The following is a 21,492-nucleotide window of genomic DNA, read 5'->3' as shown; positions in this document are numbered from 1 at the left end:
TAATAATAAAACAAGGAGGGCACTTAGAATCTAGACTGTCTGAGCTTCAAGGGAGTTTCAGATCCAGAATCCTCATCGGGATGAGGCTGTAGATGCAGGAATGTCAGTGTTGGGAGGGACTAGAACAGAGAGAATGGGAGATGTTTAGGGACTGGTTTGGAAATTGTCAGAAGCAGGCTTGTGAGTAACAATCATGGAGAAGAGAATGAGAGAGGGTGGACAGCCTTTAGAATGAGGGATAGCAGAACAAAGAGATCCCTCAAAATAGCCAAAGTCAGAATGTGCTGTGTCCTCAAAATGACCATATGTGATAGCTAGGAAATTATAAATTACCTGCTCTGGAAGGGCCTTAGAATGGAAGATCTTATAAATGACAAGGGCTTATACACACATACACACACACACACACACACACATAATATATACATACATATATGTGTGTGTGCATTAATCTAGATTAATATATACACATGTATGTATGTGCATACATACATGTGTACGTACACATATATGTAAGCATACATATATAATATATTATGTGTGTCTGTCTTATGCACACATGTATATGTGTATATGTATATATATGAGTATGTGTGTTTATATATATTATATATATGATATATATAAACACACACACACATATATATATATATATTGCCCAAAGTATTGGCTAGTTCTAGTAATTTAATAAAACAAGAAGAAAGTAGTTTTTTATATGGCATTAATGTTTTATTCTAATTTAATATGTATTAGTGCAGTGGTGATAATTACCAAAAAAAATTCTCACATTCTCAACCCCAAAGCCTCAAGGGAATGTTGAAAGTGCTGTATATATTTTGGTTAGCCAAAAAAAAAATAAAACAGGGAAAAAACCTAATCTGGACCATACCAAAACAAATGCAATTCCCTGCAGTTCCTTCTTTGGTAAAGACTACTATTAGTATTCCTATTAATGATAATGAATATAGACTATTGGGGCAGCTATGTGGCACAGTAGATAGAGCACTGGCCCTGGATTCAGGAGGACCTGAGTTCAAATCCAGCCTCAGACACTTAACACTTACTAGCTGTGTGACCCTGGGCAAGTCACTTAACCCCAATTGCTTAAAAAAAAAACCCAAAACTATAAAAATAGAATGAATATAGACTATTTGGACCATCCAAAAAACTAGTTGTTATTTACCAAGGAGTTATAAGGGACATTTTTTTTTTCTAAATCTTCACAGCTGTAAGACCTATGTGCATTATAATAATAAACCATAAAAAAGGGAAAAAACAAACCCTTATAAATGTTAAGAGGGTGTGGCCTTAGAACCAGAATTGTCAGAGCTGGGAAGGTCTTTAGAACATTGAATGTTAGGGAATAGGGCCAGCTAGGTGGTGCAGTGGATAGAGCACCGGCCCTGGAGTCAGGAGTACCTGAGTTCAAATCCGGCCTCGAACACTTTACACTTACTGGCTGTGTGACCCTGGGCAAGTCACTTAACCCCAATTGCCTCACTAAAAAAAATAACATTAGGGAATAAGTAGATTTACTTTCCAAGGCAGAAAGTTGGAGGGTGCCAAGAGGACAGAATACAGAATTTTCTATTTAGGAGGGAAGTCAACTCTAAATGTCCCAATTTGGAAGGGAAAGCGAAGCCAGAATATTAGATCAGAGAGGGCACTTTGAACCTAGAACATCTGAGCTTGAAGGAAATTTCTAATCCAGAGCTGGATGAGGCTGTAGAAGCTAGAATGTCCCTGTTGGGAGGGACTAGAAGAGTGTGGACTAGAGAGAGAGTGGGAGATGTTATGGGGCTTAGAAGGGAAATTCTCAGAAGCAGTGGGATTTTAGCATGTAGAATGTAAGGCCTGGGAATAGCCATGGAGAAGAGAATGAGAAAGGGACAAGAGCACTGGGGAAAAAAAGGCTATCAGATCAAGGAGAAGGAGAACTCTTAGAACACAAAAAATTAGACTTGGATTGTCCTAAAATCTTCTGTATGCCATAGCAGAGAAAGCTCTCAGAGCTTAAGTCATCTGCTTTGCAAGGGGCTTAGAATAGAAAAATCTCACAAATGGCAAGGAGAGACAGACAGACAGACAGACAGACACACACACACACACACACACACACACACAGAAGGAAATGCAAACCACTCCAGTATCTTTGCCAGTGGGATTTTCTAGAGCCATCTGGGTCCTGTAGTCAGGAAGACTTATCTCTCTGAGTACAAATCTGGATTCAGACCCTTAATAGCTGTGTGACCCTGAGCAAGTCACTTAACTCTATTTGCCTTAATTTTTCTCATCTGTAAAATGAGCTGGAGAAGAAAATGGCAAACAGGTCACAACGAGTTGGATACAACTGAAAACAACTCAACAACAACAACAAATATATATATATATATATATATATATATATATATATATATATATATATATATATATGCCCAGTGGTGATGCTTTAAAAAAAAAGAAGAGCTCACTTTCAACCATATAGTCAAAAAGGTATGGTAAATGTACTGTCCCCTTCTTTTCCTAGTCAAAAGATTGAAAATACCTACACATAAATAAAAAGAATTCTATGTAGTTCCCTTTTAGGTAAAGACTGCTTTTGTTATTACTATTAATGATAATCAAATTGGAAAATAAACAAGGTGTATTGTACAGAGGATTTCAAAATCCAAAGAGATTAAAAAAATTAAATCCTTCTAGACCCTAGCTTCTTAAACTGTAAGTTCAAACCCCATATGGGGTTGTATAACTGAATGTAGGGGTTGTGAAAATTTTAACAATAGTAAAAGGTTATGTATACCTATTTTATATACCTATATAACTTTTTCCACTTGCAACCCCTTTTCACCTGAGAAACTTTTATGCAACCCTGGGTGTATAGGTATATATGGGACAGCTATGTGGCACAGTGGATAAGGCACTGGCCTTGAAGTTGGGAGGACCTGAGTTCAAATCTCACCTCAGACACTTACTTAGCTGTGTGACCCTGGGCAAGTCATTTAAGCCCAATTGCCTTAAACATCCAGGACTATCTTCAGTCATCCTGATAGAGAGAGAGAGAAAGAGAGACAGAGAGAGAGAGAGAGAGAGAGAGAGAGAGAGAGAGAGAGAGATCTATAGATCCCTCTCTCTCTCTCTCTCTCTCTCTCTCTCTCTCTCTCTCTCTCTCTCTATCTATCTATCTATCTATCTATTGCCACTGGAACCAGATGGCTCCAGGGGAAAGACCTTGCACAACCATCCCTCACTAAAATCCAATTCAGTGCAAGTCATGGCATCACCTCTGATGTCATGGTCCTCTTTGAGAATGAAGGGCAAACAACAACAGCTGAGAAGATCAGTGATCAAATCTGGAGGGTCCTCAGAATGGAAAATATCATAAGTTTGAAGGTTTTATTTTATTATATATTCTTAGTATGCCAAAATATTGGCCAGTTCAAATTAAACTTTTTTAAAAAGAAGTTAATTTTTTATATGAAATTAACACTTACTTTCATTTAATCTATTAACCAAAAAAAAATCTCACATTCTCAACCATACTTCCAAGAATATATACAGTCTATTTAATAGCTAGCCAAAAAACTCCAAAAGTCAAAAACCTGTACACTGAAACAAATGAATGCCATGCAGTTCCTTTTATTAGTAAAAACAACAAAAATTGCTATTGTTATTATTATTAATCTTTTTTTTTTTGGAGAGGCAGTTGGGGTTAAGTGACTTGCCCAGGGTCACACAGCTAGTGTCAAGTGTCTGAAGCTGGATTTGAACTCAGGTCCTCCTGACTCCAGGGCCTGTGCCCTATCCACTGCACCACCTAGCTGCCCTTCAATGATAATTTTTTTGGCAAATAATCAAGGTATTCTTTATAGAAAATTCCAAAGGGACATGACTTATACTTCTAAAACATTATATAAGTAAGACAAATGTCACAATTAAAAAGTTGAGGCATAGTTTATGAGTAATTTAATAATTTTATTACTAAGGCCAGCAGATTATTAATAAAAGGATGGTCATTTGGCTGTCTGTCTCAGACCAAAGACAATCATAGTGGTGGGACTCACAGCTCATATACCCTTGAAACAGTAGGTGGCCAATGAGGCCAAGGGTTGACCCCTGCACGGAGAGATTATCTCCACTCAGATCAGCTCCAGCCTTGGACTATTATTTCATAGAATGTATTCCTTCTTCAGTGTGGGGCCCTGAGTGATCCACCCCCCCCATGGAGAAGCCTTCATCTTATACAGACAAAAGGATCTATCTCCACCCAATCTTGAGAACACAGTGAGCTTCCCCACCCTAAATTAAATTCCTTGTATGGTTGGGAGCTGGTGTGACCAAAATCTAGGAAAATAAATACAATCTCATTATCATTGATTGAGATTCAAGGAAAAAAATATCAGGACTTTGGAAGAAGGGGAGAGCTCTGACTCTCCCCCCAAATTATTGGTTATTAATAATAATTTTCACAATGTTCAGTATAATACACAAATAAACAAAACATTTGAAATTTAAAAATAAAAAGAAAGAAAACAAACTTTCTGGACCATAGCAGTTTTCAGTCTTCAGACAAAATATAAGGCTTTGGCAGGTCCTTAGAACATTGAATATTATGAAGTACTTCCAGGTACCATTGGAGGGGGGGCAGAGTTGAAGGTGTCCAAGAGCTTAGAATATAGAATTTCATTGTAGGGAGCTAAACCCCATCTCTGAATGTCCCAATTTGGAATGGAAAGTGAATCCAAGAATATCAGATCTGGGAGGACACTGAGAACCTAGAACATCTGGGTTTGAAGGAAATCTCTAATCCAGAATGCTGAGGTGGATGGCAATGTTGGGAGGAACTGGACCAGAAAAAGGAGGAGATGCTCATGGACTGAGAATGGAATTTTTCAGTAGTAGGGTTTCAGCACACAATGTTAGCTTTAGAGAAGAGAATGAGAGAGGCTGGAAGATGATATAGTAGAGATGGATTTAATTGATGAAATTGATCAGGAGGCATCACAAAGAATTACAAGACTCAGTGACTCAGTTTCCCAAGTTTGATTGAAATACTATGATGACCACAGGGAGAATCACCCTAAGGAGATAGGGATCTTGAATAGGGAGATGAAAATGGTTCTATTTATAGTGAGAAAAAGTAGGTTATCTCCTCACTATCTTAATCTCCTCCTTAAGGAGGTACATAGGAGGTTTTATCCTAATTTGGACTTCCTGGGGTCCTAAGGCAATCCCTGAGGGAGGTACCTTTTTCTTTGGAGGTGTGTTTTGGGGGTTTACATGTCATAAGGTGAACCTAAGGACACATTTGGTCCTTTATGTGCATGATCATAAAGACATGCTTAAACTTGTCAGAGCCAGAGGTCTCTGTGTTTTTGATATCTCTTTACTTAGATCTGGTTTCTAGGTGTCCTGTCATCTAGGAATAGTAATGGCTATTCATGGTTAATAATCCCTAGTTTTTGTCTCTGTTGATGGTGAGGGTTACTGTACTGTTGATAAGAAAACAAACCTTAGTTTCTCTGTTAACCCTTTTAGGTACTATTGATCTTAGGTTATCTGTTAACCCCTTTTAGCTACAATTGCTAAGTTATCTATTAGCCCCTTTTAGATCTTGGGTCTTAGTTAGAGCTCAGATCTTAGGTTTTCTTTTAACCTTTTTTAGCCTCCTCCATCAGAAGATATTCAAAAAAAGGATATCAGAGCAAGGAGAGCTCTTAGAACATTAAAGGCCAGACTTGAAGTGTCCAAAGAACTTCCACATGCCATAACTGGGAAAACTCCGAGAATGTAAATCCTTAGCTCTGGAATGGTCCTTAGAAAAGGAAATATCAAAAGGGCAAAGATTTATTTTAATATATATTCTTAGCTGTCATGGGAGAAAGAGGTGGTAGGAGTCAGGTATTTCTCTGTAAAGAATTACACTCTTACACCCCGTCCAATCAGGATTCAAATGGTCCTTTATTGGGCACTGGAGAAAGTGACCTAGGGGGAAGTGGAAGACTTGGCCTCAAGGGGAGGAGAGGGCTTAGAAACATCTGTCTCCTCAAACAGAAGAAAGGCCAAAGCTTTTATAGGGGATAGATGGGGTGACCAACTGACAATGGAAATTTCCCTTTGAGGGTGTAGTGGTGAAAGATTCCTGAGAGTCAGGGGGATTTTTCTCTTGGAATGATAGTCCTGACCTCTGGAGTTATCTCTGTCTCCTAACTCAGGTAGTAGCCACATCTAATTGACTTTCCTGCTAGAGAATTTTATCTCCCCTTGCTTCTTAGGTGTGTCTGTCCTGAAATATAGTTGGCCAAGCTAAACTTCAATAGTCCCTTAATTCCTCCATATATCTGTCCTGTGATCTGGTCCCCTTTGGTTTTGCTTCTCACAGGAGAAACTTCTAATAACTTATCCTAAGACCATGTCATTAGCGAGCCAAAATATTAGCCAGTTCTAGTTAATTTTAAAAGAAGAAAGATTACTATGTATGAAACCAATCATTTATTCCAACTTTATATTAGTCAGTGGTGATGCTTTAAAAAAAATCTCACATTCTCAGCCACACAATCAAAAGGGTAAGGTGAAAGTACTAATTTTTTGGCTTGCTCAAATATTCCCTACATAATAAAAACCTTCCCATGGAATCCAGCACAATTCCATCCAGTTCCTTCTTTTTTTTTTTTTTTTTTGGTGAGGCAATTGGGGTTAAGTGACTTGCCCAGGGTCACACAGCTAGTAAGTGTCAAGTGTCTGAGGCCGGATTTGAACTCAGGTCCTCCTGAGTACTCTATCCACTGTGCCACCTAGCTGCCCCCCCCTCCCCTGTTCCTTCTTTAAGAAAGTTTGCTGGCTCATCAGAGTTGGCTCAAGGAGGGATTAACATACACACTCAATTGGGTGGAGTAATCTATCTAAACTGGGCAGTGAATGAGCCTTACACTCATCAGAATTGGCTCAAGGACCTTAATCTCCTCAGAGTTGCCTAAAGGAGGGAATAGCATACACATTCAATTGGGTGGAATAATCTATCTAACCCTGCAGGAAAGTAGGAGGGGAAGGGGGATAAGGAAGGAGGGGGTGAAAAAAGGGAGGGCAGATTGGGGGAGGGGGCAGTCAGAAGCAAATCCCCTTTGAGGAGGGATAGGGTGAAAGAACATAGATAATAGAGTAAATATCATGGGGAAGGGACTAGGATGGAGGGAAACAGTTAACAATAGTAACTGTGAAAAAGAGAAAAGAAAAAAAATGTACAAAAAAAATTTATAGCAACTCTTTGTGGTGGCTAAGAATTGGAAATTGAAGGAATGCCCATCAAATGGGGAATTACTAAACAAGCTGTGGTATATGATTATAATGGAATATTATTGAGCTATAAGAAATGACAAGCAGGATGATTTCAGAAAAACCTGGACAGACTTGTATGAACTGATGTATAATGAAGTGAGCAGAACCAGGAGAACATTGTGCACAGTGACAACATCATTGTTCTATGTGAATGACTTAACTACTCTCAGCAATACAATGATCCAAGATAATCCCAAAGGACTAATGATAAAGCCTACTATCCACCTCCAGAGAAAGAATTGATATTGAATAAACACAAACTGAGAAAGTTTGCTATTGTCATTAATATTAATGATAATCAATACAGAGACTTTTTAACAAAAATCCAAATTGTTCCACATGGAGGCTCTAAAAGAGGCACCAGTTACACTCCAAAAACATTATATTGGCAAGACATGAGCACTGTAATAATATTAAAATAAATTGGAAAAACTGAAGGAAAAAAAAACACCTTAGAGATCATAGCTCAGTGCAGACTTAGAACAAAATCTGGTAGAGCTGAGAAGGTCTATAAAACATTTATTTTATGCAGTGTTTCTAGATATCTTTCAAAGGAGAATGTTGGAGGTGACTGAGAGCTTAGAATTCAGAATTTCCTAAACTAAGAGATAAGACCCTCTAAATGTCCCAGTTTTGAATGGAAAGCGAATCGTGTATATTACATAAGGGAGGGCATTTAAAATCAAGAATGCCTAAGGTTGAAGGAAATGTCTAATCCTGAATCCTGAGCTCAATGAGGTTTTAGAAGCTGGAATGTTGGTGTTGGGAGGGATTAGAACAGGGAGAGTGGGAGATGTTCAAGGGCTGGGAATGGAAACTGTCAGAAGCAGGAGGATTTTAACACAGAATGTCAGGCCTAGGAGTAATCACAATAAGAGAATGAGAGAATTAGGAGAGCACTGAGAAGATGGGATATCAGAGTGAGGAGACCCCTTAGAACTCAGAATATCAGAAAAAGGAGTGTCTTTAATACCATGGTATATGATTTGGGGGACGGTTCTGAAGATTAATCATCTCCTCTAGAGGGTCTTCAGAATAGAAAATATCATAAAATGGAAGATTTTATTTTGTTTTATATTCTTAGGGGCTCAAAATATTGGCCACTTCAATTAAAATTTAAAAACAAAAAGTGGGGCAGCTTGGTGGCACAGTGGATAGAGCACCAGTCCTGGAGTCAGGAGTACCTGAGTTCAAATCCAGCCTCAGACACAACACTTACTAGCTGTGTGACCCTGGGCAAGTCACTTAACCCCAATTGCCTCACCAAAAAAATAAAATAAAAACAAAAAGGAAGGTACATTTTTCATGTGAGAATGAAAATTTATTCCAATTTAGTTTGTAATACTTTTCAAAAACAAAAATAAAAATACTCTTGCATCTTCAACCATACTATGATGAAAGTTCTTTCAATTTAATGGCTAGCTAAAAAACCTTCGGAAAACAAAAAATTGCACACTAAAACAAATGCAATTCCATGCAATTCCTTCTTTAGTAAAGACTACTATTATTATTACATTTATGATAATCAATATAAAGGGTTTTTTTTCCCTCACAAATAAACAAGGTATTCAGTACTGAGGATTCCAAAGGATTGCCAATTGTACTTTGAAATCATTTTATCAGGGGGCGCAGTGGATAAAGCACTGGCCCTGGATTCAGGAGGACCTGAGTTCAAATCCAGCCTCAAACACTTGACACTTACTAGCTTTGTGACTCTGAGCAAGTCACTTAACCCTCATTTCCGCCCCCCCCCAAAAGAAATCATATCGGCAACTGACATTTGCAGTGTATTAATATTCAAATAAATTAATTTCTTTTAAATCCTTTTAGCCCACAGCAGGGTGTATGTAGCCTTTGAATAAAATGTGTCAAGGCTGGGACATTCCTTATAAAATGCTTCCAGGCACCTTTCAAGGAGGAATATTGGAGATGGATGAAAGCTTAGACTACTATACAACATTTCTTATCTTACAGATAAGTTGCACTTCTGAATGGCTCAAGCTGAAATGAAAAGTGAAGCCAGAATATAAGATCAGGAGGGTATTTCTAACCTAGAACATCTGAGCTTGAAGGAAATTTTTAATGCAGAATCCAGAGCTTGATGAGGCTATAGAACCTGGAATGTCAGTGTTGGAAGGGACTAGAATAGAGAGAGTGGGAAGTGTTTAGAGGCTGAGAATTGTCAGAAGCTGTTGTTGGTGGTGGTCCTTCATTCTTTTTTTTTTTTTTTAGTGAGGCAATTGGGGTTAAGTGACTTGCCCAGGGTCACACAGCTAGTAAGTGTTAAGTGTCTGAGGCCGGATTTGAACTCAGGTACTCCCGACTCCAGGGCTGATGTTCTATCCACTGCGCCACCTAGCTGTCCCTGGTCCTTCATTCTTGAAGAGGACCATGGCATCGGGGTGATGCCATACCTTGCAATGAATTGCATTTTAAGGGAGAGAGGGAGAGCTGATGATCAGAATCAGTGAGATTTTAGTACACAGAATGGCAGGCCTGGGAACACCCATGGAGAAAGGAATGAGAGAGGGAGAACATTCAGAAGATGGGATATTAGAGTGAAGAGGTCTCTTAGAACACAAAAGATCAGTAGTTGGAGTGTCCTAACATCTAATGTAGGCAATGCTAGGAGGGCTCTGGCAACATAAATTCTGAGATTTGGAAGAAGCTTTAGAATTGAAGATACTGTAAATGGAAATGACTTATTTTCATATATATTTGAATGGGTCAAAATATTGGCCAGTTCTAGGTAATTTTGTTTTGTTTTGGTTTTTGCAGGGCAATGAGGATTACGTGACTTGCCCAGGGTCACACAGCTAGTAAGTGTCAAGTGTCTGAGGCTGGATTTGAACTCAGGTCCTCCAGAATCCAGGGACGGTGTTCTACCCACTATACCATCTAGCTGCCTCCCTCTAGGTAATTTTTTTTTTGGCAGGGCAATGAGGGTTACATGACTTGCCCAGGGTCACACAGCTAGTAAGTGTCAAGTGTCTGAGACCAGATTTGACCTCAGGTCCTCCTGAATCCAGGGCCGGTGCTTTACCCACTGCACCACCTAACTACCCTCTAGGTAATTTAAAAAAATAAGGAGACTAATCATTTATTCTAATTTTATATAGATTAGCCTACTGGTGGCACTTTAAAAAAAACTCAAATCCTCAACCATACAGCCTATAGGGGATGGCAAAAGCACTATTTAATTTTTGGCTATGAACCCCTCCCCCCCAGAAAAAAAATTCACACCAAGACCAATGTGATTCCATGCAGTTTCTGAATTGATAAATACTGCCCTTCATATTGCTATAATCATAATGAATATAGTATATTTTAGGAAAAAAATAAGTTTTAAAGGAATACCACTTGTGCTTTGAAATTATTGTATTGGTTAAGCACGTGTGCATTGTTCAGTCATAGTAGAATAAGGCCTTAGAACATTAAATGTCAGGGAATGCAGGTTCCTTAGTACATTGTCTGTGTTTTGAGATGCCCTTTTTTTAGTGGTGCAATGAGGGTTAAGTGACTCGCCCAGGGTCACCCAGCTAGGAAGTGTCAAGTGTCTGAGGCTGGATTTGAACTCAGGTCCTCCTGAATCCAGGCCTGGTGCTCTATCCACTGCACCACCTGCCTGCCCCAAGATGCCCTTTAAAGGAGAAGCTTGGAGCTGGGAAGAAACCTGAAATATGATATTGTGGGGCTGGTAGGACAATAAGGTCTCTGAATGTAAGAACTTGGAATGTATACAGAGGTCAGAATATCAGAACTGGGAGGTCACTTAGAACAGGGATTGTCTGAGTTTTGGGGGACTTTCCAAATCAAGATGGGGCCATGGAACTTGTCCTAATAGTTTTTGGGAGGGACCTTAGAAGATAGAAAGTGAGAGATGTCTAGAGTCTAAGAAGAGAAAATTTCAGAGCCAGTAGAACTCTAGAACAGAGAAATCCAAGACTGGGAGGAGCCAAAGAGTAAAGACTAGCAGAGATAGGAAAGCACTTAGAACAAGGGACATTCAAGGTAGCATAGCCCTTAGAACAGAGAATGTCAGAATTCAGTCATATAAAGAGGGAGACTCTAGGTGTGCCATGAGATGGTAAATCTTCAGCTCTGGAATACAAAATAGCATTTCTGGGAAGGAGGCTTTTTGGTTAAGAGCTCAGTGGGTCAAATTATAGAGAAGAACCAGCTAATTTTAAAAAACAAAAAGAAAGTATGTTTTTGGTATGAGGTTAATTATTTATTTACATCAAAGTAATTTATATCAGCACAGCAGTGACGCTTTGAGTGAAAACCCAGTCCTTCAAACACTGAGACAAATAGGAAAGGTTCAAAGATAGTGCCTCCTCCTTTAGCTAAAAATAATAAGGAATAAAGTAAGAGAGTAAAGACTTTTAATGTCCCTTCATGAGGTAAGTCAAGTTTTGATATTCTTCTTCTTCTTTTTTTTTTTGCTGGGCAATGAAGGTTAAGTGACTTTCCCAGGGTCACACAGCTGATAAGAGTCAAGTGTCTGAGGTCGGATTTGAACTCAGGTCCTCCCCTTATCCACCTAGCTGACCCCTGATATTCTTGATGATTATGGAGTATTTTTTGTAAAAAAAAAAAATGTGTCAAATACTTGGACTTAAAAGGAACACAATTTGTGCTTTGAAATCAGTGTAATAAGCAGGCACAAGTAAAAAGTACTCAAATCAATATATTTGAAAGAAAGTTAAAAGAATAAAAGAAGCCTTGTAGGCCCATGGTGCTTGGATGTTAGAAAATAGAAAGCCAGGCCTGAAAATTTCCTTAGAACTTGGCATGTCTGGGCTTCAAGATGATTTTCAGGAAAGAATTTTGGAGTTTGCAGAGAACTTATCATACAGTATTTCCTAGATAAGAAGGAAGTTACAGCACTGAATATCAAAACTTGGATTGGATGGAAAAACCAGAATATAAGATTAGGGAGAACTTAGAACCTTGAATGTCTATGCTTAAAGGGAATTTCAAATCCAGATTCCTGACCTGGATGAGGTTGTAGAAGCTGGAATGCCAGTGATGGGAGAGACTAGAACAAGGAGAATGGGAGATGTTCATGGACTGAGAATGGAAATTGTCAGATGCATTGGGATTTTAGCACACAGAATGTAGGGATTTGGTGTAGCCATGGAAAAGTGAATGAGAGAGGGAGGAGAGCTCTTAGAAAGGATTTCAGAGAGATTTCAGAAAGATGAGAGGCCTTTCCACAGAAAGTGTCAAAAAATAGTAATGTTCTCAATACCATTGTATATTAGGGATGCTAGGGTATTTAGATATAAATCATTAGCTCTAGAGGTTCTTTAGAATGGAAAATATTATAAATAGGAAGCATCTTTTTTAATATATATTCTTCATGGGCCCAAATATTAGAAAGTTATAGTTAAATTTAAAAATTAGGACAAAATAGATTTTATATTAAATTAATCAGTTATTTCAATTTAAATCATATTAGCCTAATGATGGATGATTTTTTAAAAAGTCTCATACCCTCAACCATAGAATCAAAAATGCATGGTGGGGGGCAGCTAGGTGGCATAGTGGATAAAGCACCAGCCCTGGATTCAGGAGGACCTGAGTTCAAATCCGGCCTCAGACACTTGACACCTACTAGCTGTGTGACCCTGGGCAAGTCACTTAACCCCCATTGCCCCGCAAAAAACAAAAACAAAAACAAAAACTTGTTACCAAAAAAGCATGGTGAAAGTACTGTTTATTTTTTGAGTGGCTTAAATAAATAGCAAAACAAAACCAATTTCACATATACTGAAAACAAGCAATTCCATGAAGTTCATTCTTTCACAAAATCTCCTCTTTATATCACAGTCAAGAGTAATTACTATGGGGGCAGCTAGGTGGCTCAGTTGATAGAGCACTGGCCCTGGATTCAGGAGTACCTGAGTTCAAATCCAGCCTCACATGACACTTACTAGCTGTGTGACCCTGGGCAAGTCACTTAACCCCCATTGCCTGGCAAAAAAAAAAATTAATTAAAATAAAATTAAAAAAGAATAATTATTATGTTGTATTTTTAAAACCTGTTAAAGAATAATTACTATGTTGTATTTTTTAAAACCAGTTAAATACCAGGTATTTTGTATTGGTAAGATGCATTTGCATCATAATGAATTCTAAATAAATAGAACAAATTAATTCTGATATATCACAGCTGGATGAAGCCTTAGAACATAAAATGTATTGGTTTCTAGGTGACCTTCAGGGAAGAATATTGGAATTGGAAGAGAATTTAGAATACAGAATTTACTATTTGGGAGGTAAGTACTGGCTATTAATGTCACAACTTGTATTGGACATAGGAGTCAGAATATCAGACCTGGTAGGGAACTTAAAACATACAATGTCTGAGCTTGAATGAAATTTTGAATCAAGAATCCTCAGCTGGATTGAGACCTCGAGACTGAAATATGTTGGTCAGGACTTTATTTTCAATAAATTGATCAATGCTCAAGACCTTGGAATGGAAATTGTCTGTGACAATGGGATTTTAACACATAGAAAATCAAGCCTGGGAATAGCCATAGAGAAGAGAATTAGAGAGGTAAAGCACTTAGAAGAAGGCATAACAGAGAGAGGAGAGCCCTATGACCCAGAATGTCATAATTATGAGAAGCCTACTCAAAACATGAGAGCTACCAGAGCTCTTACAACATAGACTTCCTGAATTTGAAGGGGCAGTAGAACAAAGGAATTTTTGGTATGTGCTCAGTAAGCCAAAATAATTGTATGGGCACTTTAATTTGAGAAACATTGACAGTATGAATTTGATTTGAGGTAGAACATTTATTTCAAAGTTATGTTAACATAACAGTCATTCTTAGAATAAAAACTCACCTCCTGAATCACAGTATAAAGCAAAAGGTATAAGCACCATGTACGTAGTCTTCCTACCAAAAAATCCCCCAAAACAAAAACAAACCCTGATCCATGAAAGCAATGTATTTCTTTTCTTTCTTTTTTTTTTGGTGAGGCAATTGGGGTTAAGTGACTTGCCAAGGGTCACACAGCTAGTGTCAAGTGTCTGAGGCCGGATTTGAACTCAGGTCCTCCTGACTCCAGGACCGGTGCTCTATCCACTGTGCCACCTAGCTGCCCCCGAAAGCAATGTATTTCTTCCCAATTCCTTCATCAGATAAGACTTTCTTTCAAATTGTTGTATTGATAATGAATGTGGAGCATTTTGAGGGGGGAAAAAACCTTATTAAGTGCCCAGTAATTAAAAGGGACACCATTCACTGTGCTATTAATTTTTTTTAATATTAATGACACTAATGTAAAAGAAAAGCAGAGAAAAAAAGTGAAATGTCACAATAGAGTAAAGTTGGGCATTAGAATACAGATTATTAAAACTAGGAATTTCCTTAAAACTACATAATGTCAGACTACAAGGACTCTAGTAACATAAATCTTCAGAGCTAAAAAAGGTCTAAGAACACTCAGTATCATAGCTTGGAAAACATTTTTTGAAATGTTCATGGCTTCAAAGTATTGTGAAGGACAGTTTTATTTTTTTTAAAAAACTATTATAAAATAGGATTTTGGCAGAAGATAAAACATTTATTTCAGTATAATTTATATCAATACAGTGAATATGCTTTGATTAAAACTCAGGTCCTGAATTACATAGCCGTAGCAAATATGAAGGTATTGTGCTTTATTTGGCTTAAAAAAATACATATACACAGAAAATAATGTAATTCCACCCAGCTCTTTCATTGTGCAACATTGCTATGGCTATTAATACTGTTACAAAAATTTCTAAGTCAAAGTGTTAGATGAAGAAAAAAAAAAACAAAGTCTCTAAGCGAAAAGAAAATAGGTTTATTGAGAGAGGGATCCTGTCTCACAATAAAGCTGATTTCAGGTCTAGGACTCAAAGACTCCAAGACTCAGGATCCATGGATATTTATATACAATAAGTCCTCCCACAGTGTAACATAATTTAAGGTATACAAATGCAATAAGTATGGAATAGGAAGAAAGTAACCATCAGTCAGATACTAGCACAGTCATTTGCCATTCTCTATATCTTACTTAAAATAGCCCTGTTATTAAGTAACAGGCACATAACATAAGAAGCCATCTATTGGATTGAGTCTTTGCCATCTCTGATGCTGCCTCTCTGGTCAATATTTCTTTGAGTTGTTTCTCAGCTATCAAGACTTTCCACCATATTGGTTAAGCCTGGCTTTCAAACTTTTCTCCTGCTCTGATTGCTCCCTTATAGTTCAGAAGTTACTATTTTAGGTATCTGACCTTTAAGCTGATTGGTGGCTATACCTAATCACAATTGGAAGTCAGTTGAATCTTTGGTTGAGCTTGTAGAGCAGACAAGTTAGCATTTGTCTTAGCTCCTTTCAATATCTATCTTACTTACTTTTTTTTTTTTAGTGAGGCAGTTGGGGTTAAGTGACTTGCCCAGGGTCACACAGCTAGTAAGTGTTAAGTGTCTGAGGCTGGATTTGAACTCAGGTATTCCTGACTCCTGGGCCAGTGTTCTATCCACTGCGCCACCTAGCTGCCCCTATCTTACTCACTCTTAAGCTATTAAAGAATACCACAGTTTGTAGTCTATAAACTGCTTAGTACTACTGTTAAATCACTTGTATCTAAGGGTTATGGATAATCTCACTCACAATATTAATGATAATGAATATTGAGTATTGTTTTTAGAAAATAATGTATTAAGTACATAGGAATTAAAGGGTCCACCATTCATGATTTTATTATTGTAATGAAAGACAAAACTCTGAAAAATACAGCAAAGTTGTTCCTTAGAAGAAAGTATGTCAAAGCTATGTTGTGACTTGTTTGTTTGTTTGTTTTGGGGGGTTTTGGGGTTTTTTTTTTGGCAGGGCAATGGGGGTTAAGTGACTTGCCCAGGGTCACACAGCTAGTAAGTGTCAAGTGTCTGAGGCTGGATTTGAACTCAGGTCCTCCTGAATCCAAGGCTGGTGCCTTATCCACTGCACCACCTAGCTGCCCTATGTGGTGACTTTTGATGGAGAATGTTGGAGGTGGAAAAGAGTTTAAAATACAGAATTTCAGAGCTTGGAGGGCAGTTCAGACTCCAAATGTCAAAACTTGGAGCAGAATATGAAGTTTCATCAGTTTTGGAAAAGAATTTAGAACATACAGTGGCTAAGCTGCATGTGGTCCTAGAACTTGGGAATATCCGACTTGGCAGGGACCTTATAACTGAGAAAGTAGGAGAATTTTAAAGATCAAGAATACAAATTGCTAGGCACCTAGGATCTTAGCACATAGAATGTCAGGGCTGGGAACAGCCACAAAGAGGAGAATTTCAGAGGTAAGTTGCACCCTTAGAATGCTTAATATGGAAATAGTAGTGTTAAAATCTCAGAATGTTCAAGCTCTGAAGGCCCTTAGACCATAGATTGTCAGAGTTGGTAGGTATCCTTAGAACACACATCATTGCCAGGGAGACGTGTTTGTCCGTTTGTTTTTAATTTGATCAATCTGGCATCGTATTAGGAGGGATAGTGTTGTACATGCTGCTCTGATGCCCACATTCTCATTAGTTCAGGTTAGATGCTGGGATGAAATGAAGCATTACAAAGACATTCACCATTTAATAGGTTTACCTCGCTTTAACACAGAAATGACATACAAAAAGGACACAGTAATACTTAGCTCCTCTTGACACAACCTCCCTCATCTCTATACAGATGTTCCAATTGTTAGCACTGCAGGGTAAGGTGACTAATCTGAGAAACTTAGATTCTATGTGGCTGGGACTTTTTATCCCCTTAGATGAGAAAGTTTAGGGCCAATCAAATCCCAGGAAAGGTTTTATTTTAGGCCTGCCCCATGGGGGATAGGGATTAGAGTTGGGGGGAAACCCAGACCAATCAGATCCTGAGGGCAGCTTTGTCTAATTGTAGGTAAAGCCTCCCAATGTTAGAAATAGGAGGAAAGAAACTGGCTCAGAGAAATGTTCCTATCATCTACCACCCTAAAGTGGTACCATCCTTTGGCAAGGTCCTAAAGATCAGACCTTCCACAATTGAAATGCTTACAGGGCCAGACAATCCTCCTGAAATGGGGAGCACAAAGGGTCAAAAGTAGAAAACAGAAAAAGCCAAAACAACAATAACAAAATTGTGGATAACAAGAACCAGAAATCATGGTATTTTCTAACATCCCTTTCAGAAGGAGCAAGTCTCCAGTCTCTCATTCTGGTCCACGTGGTGGAAAATTCCAAATATTTTCAGTTCTTGCTGGTTTTTCTAATGCAAGTTGGATAATGATCATTCAGAATAGCACTAGGAATATCAGTGACCCAACACAGATGAAAATTACTTTACTACAATGACATATTTCTTTTCTGGATGGAAAGTGCTAATGATAAACAGTATCAGCTCTAGATTAGGACCACATCATGGACATTTCTGGCCTACCAAGGAGTTATTTCTCACACATCAGAGCCCTCTGTAGAAAAGTAGCTAAGAGGTCATACTACTCTTGTATTTAACCTGTCCTGATCTAACTTGATTCCCTGGCCCACCTGCTGAAACCACCCCCTTTTTGAGAGCCACCTCAGTGGAATGATGCAAAAGCTGCCCCCTTTGTGGAAGGCCTTACCCCTTCTTCCACAGGGACTTAATAAGGACTATCCCTCATGCTCATCCAGTGACTCAGAATTACTGCCAAGCGAATTTCCAGGTAAAAAAAAACCCACCTTAATTATATAGTGACAGTTCTACCTCTCCCATTCAATTAAAAATTAAGGCACCTTCCAACAACGCAACTCCATGGTTTCCCAAGCCCTTTTGTGGAAGTTGTCCCAACCATCCCAGAAGGAAGGAAGGCTGCCAGTTGTGGAGGACCTGAGATACTTCTCTAAGCCATTATGGTGGGGGTTTACCCAGATCTAATTGTCCTTGGGACTGAATGGTCATTGGGTATGGTAAACTGTGGTGGGCAGAACCTCATAAAATCCAAATGACCAAACCCATTTCTTTTAAAACTTTACCCCTTTCATCTCTTCATTTTCTTGTTTTGTTTTGTGGTTTTTTTGGTGAGGCAATTGGGGTTAAGTGACTTGCTCAGGGTCACACAGCTAATAAGTTTCAAATGTCTGAGACCCAGATAGTGTCTGAGTCCTCTTGACTCCAGGGTTGATGCTGTATCCATTGCGCCACCTAGCTGCCCCCATCTCTTCATTTTCTACCAGCCAGCATTGGACTGGACTCTACTGTGTCCTCAGAAAACTCATCATCCTGCAAGATTTTATCAACTTTGGTATTAACACCTCATCAGTATGATGAGTATTATCATAAGTATCAGTATGCTCAGTACCTTCTGCTCTTTGATTGCAGAGCTGGAAGGTGGAGCAAAACACTCCTCCCTTAACCCTCATTGCCCAACCAAAAAAAAAAAAATTAAAAAACCAGCCACCCTATGACTCCATTTAAAGAGGACCCCCCAGGACATCCAACTCTTTTTGTTTTTTTCTGAAATTATTATAGGAATAAAAGTTGGATTTTATTGACTAAGAAAAATAGAATTTATGAGCCTAATGATTTTGAATATCATTTGCAAGAGTCCTATATATTTGATATTCTTTTCATTATTACAAAAGAAATTCCAAGGATATATATTTGACCTTGTAACAAAAGATGCTTTTGAGATGACCATCCTAGTGCTTATCTGTACACCCAACTCTTCATTTCCTCCCAGTCTGCACTCCTTGAACAGAATTTCACCACCCTTTGCTGGGTACTTTCTTCTCCACTCCCACCCCCTCTTCTCCTGTCAATTTTCTTTTGTGTGTTGTTTTCTTCCATTGGATTGTTAGCTTCTTGAGGACTGGAACTGCTTTATTCACATTTGTATCCTCCTTACAAAGGCAGTGTCTGGCATACAGGAAGTGCTTTATAAATGTTTATTGACTGAGTCCCTTCCTAGTAGATTGGGGAGCTTGCTACAATGGTAATTCATCTGTAAATGTGCGACCAAGTCTCCATCTTAGCCACTTAAAGACAACAAACTCCATTCCTGGCTGTAACTCCAGTAATTTGATCATAAAAATGGAGTTTCAAAGAGTGCTTCAGGCTAGAGAAGTCAGTTGTTAAGGCTGCAATGACTCCATTAGAAAAGTGACCAAAGAATTAACTTTGTCCTAATACAAACGCATGCAAAAAGGCCGAGGGGCATAGCTTCCCATGACGCAGCTTCTTTTTGCCTCTCCTCCCTCCCTCGGGAGGAAAACAATAGGGTCAGCAAGGCATCTGCGTCAGAAATCAACCTAGGACTGGGGTCTTAACTATCTATAGGGCTGGGAATTTTCTAGCTCATAGGTGAAGAAGAGATTATTTGAGGGAAGAGGGGGGATGGGGAGGACAATCAACTGCCAAGGACAGCTTTGCCCTTGACTATCCGACATTGGCGTGGGAGTGGGGAGCGGAAGCTGAGGCCAATCAGATCCCAGAGACAGCCATGTTGGCTATGAAAGCAAGAGAGGGGATGAGGAAAGGAAGTGCGTCAGATAATCCAGGGCCAATCAGGTCCCAGACGCAGCTTTGTCCTTGGCCTATCCCATGTCTGTTGCTAAGGTGGAAGGTGGGTGGGTAGGAAACTGCGGCACTGACTGAGCCAATCAGGTCTCAGACGCAGCGTTGTCCTCGGCCTATCCCATGTTTGTTGCTAAGGTAGATGGGGGAGGAACCTGCGGCACTGACTGCGCCAATCAGGTCCCAGATGCAGCTTTGTCCGCGGCCTATCCTATGCTTGTTGCTAAGGTGGTGCGTGGGTGGGTAGGCAACTGCGGCACTGAGTCAGCCAATCAGGTCTCAGACGCAGCCTTGTACGCGTTCGTTGCTAAGGTGGTGCGTGGGTGGGTGGTGGGTAGGCAACTGCGGCACTGACTGCGCCAATCAGTTCCCAGACGCAGCTTTGTCCTCTGCCTAGTCAGTGTTTGGGTGAAGGTGGATGGGGAAGGATGCAGCTCCACTGATGTGCGTCTCTGAGGACCCAGAGGCATCTTTGTCCTCCTCCCATCCAACCTGAAGGTGGAAGGGGGGGGAGGAACGAAGTGCGGCAGAGAATCCAGGGCCAACCAGGTACCAGAGGAAGCTTTGTCCTCGGTCTATCCCATGTTGGCTGGTAAGGTGGAAGGTGGATGGGGAAGGAACCTGCGCCACTGATCTGCGTCAATCAGATCCCAGTGGCAGCTTTGTCCACGGCCTAATTGCCGCGAAATTGGGAGGTGGGTGGGTAAAGTAAGCTTCGCCAGGGAAGCTGGAAGCCAATCAGGTCTCAGAGACAACTTGGTCCTATTCCTAGCTAGCGTTGGCCGCGGAAGGGGAAGGGCAGCGAGGAAAGGAAAGTGCGTCATAGGATCTGGGAGCTGTCAGTTTTGTTCCAGTAATCTAGCCGGTGTTGGGTTGGCTGCGGAAGGGGAAGGGCAGCGAGGAAAGGAAAGTGCGTCATAAAATCAGGACCTGTCAGTTTCAGCCTATTCCTAGCTGGTGATGGCCGCGGAAGGGAAAAGGGAGTGAGGAAAGGAAAGTGCGTCATAAAATCAGGACCTGTCAGTTTCAGCCTATTCCTAGCTGGTGATGGCCGCGAAAGGGGAAAGGGAGTGAGGAAAGGAAAGTGCGTCATAAAATCAGGACCTGTCAGTTTCAGCCTATTCCTAGCTGGTGATGGCCGCGGAAGGGAAAAGGGAGTGAGGAAAGGAAAGTGCGTCATAAAATCAGGACCTGTCAGTTTCATCCTATTCCTAGCTGGTGATGGCCGCGAAAGGGGAAAGGGAGTGAGGAAAGGAAAGTGCGTCATAAAATCAGGACCTGTCAGTTTCATCCTATTCCTAGCTGGTGATGGCCGCGAAAGGGGAAAGGGAGTGAGGAAAGGAAAGTGCGTCATAAAATCAGGACCTGTCAGTTTCATCCTATTCCTAGCTGGTGATGGCCGCGAAAGGGGAAAGGGAGTGAGGAAAGGAAAGTGCGTCATAAAATCAGGACCTGTCAGTTTCATCCTATTCCTAGCTGGTGATGGCCGCGAAAGGGGAAAGGGAGTTGAGGAAAGGAAAGTGCGCCATAGGATCCGGGAGCTGTCAGTTTTGTTTTAGTAATCTAGCGGCTGTTGGCCGCGGAGGGAGAAGGGAAG

The 21,492-nt window shown here is 39.9% G+C and overlaps 1 long non-coding RNA gene across 1 annotated transcript in view; it reads left to right on the top strand.

Annotated features, from left to right (window-relative positions):
- Positions 1 to 20,277: 20,277 nt before the first annotated feature.
- LOC122733785 overlaps positions 20,278 to 21,492 on the top strand; it is a 70,181-nt gene continuing 68,966 nt past the window's right edge. Inside the window, exon 1 of the long non-coding RNA XR_006353952.1 lies at positions 20,278 to 20,444. This is a non-coding gene — a long non-coding RNA (uncharacterized LOC122733785). The remainder of the gene's footprint in view (positions 20,445 to 21,492) is intronic.

The sequence above is a fragment of the Dromiciops gliroides genome, chromosome X, assembly GCF_019393635.1.
Source record: "Dromiciops gliroides isolate mDroGli1 chromosome X, mDroGli1.pri, whole genome shotgun sequence".
Taxonomy (NCBI): domain Eukaryota; kingdom Metazoa; phylum Chordata; class Mammalia; order Microbiotheria; family Microbiotheriidae; genus Dromiciops; species Dromiciops gliroides.
This window is presented reverse-complemented; position numbering and strand designations above follow the sequence as displayed.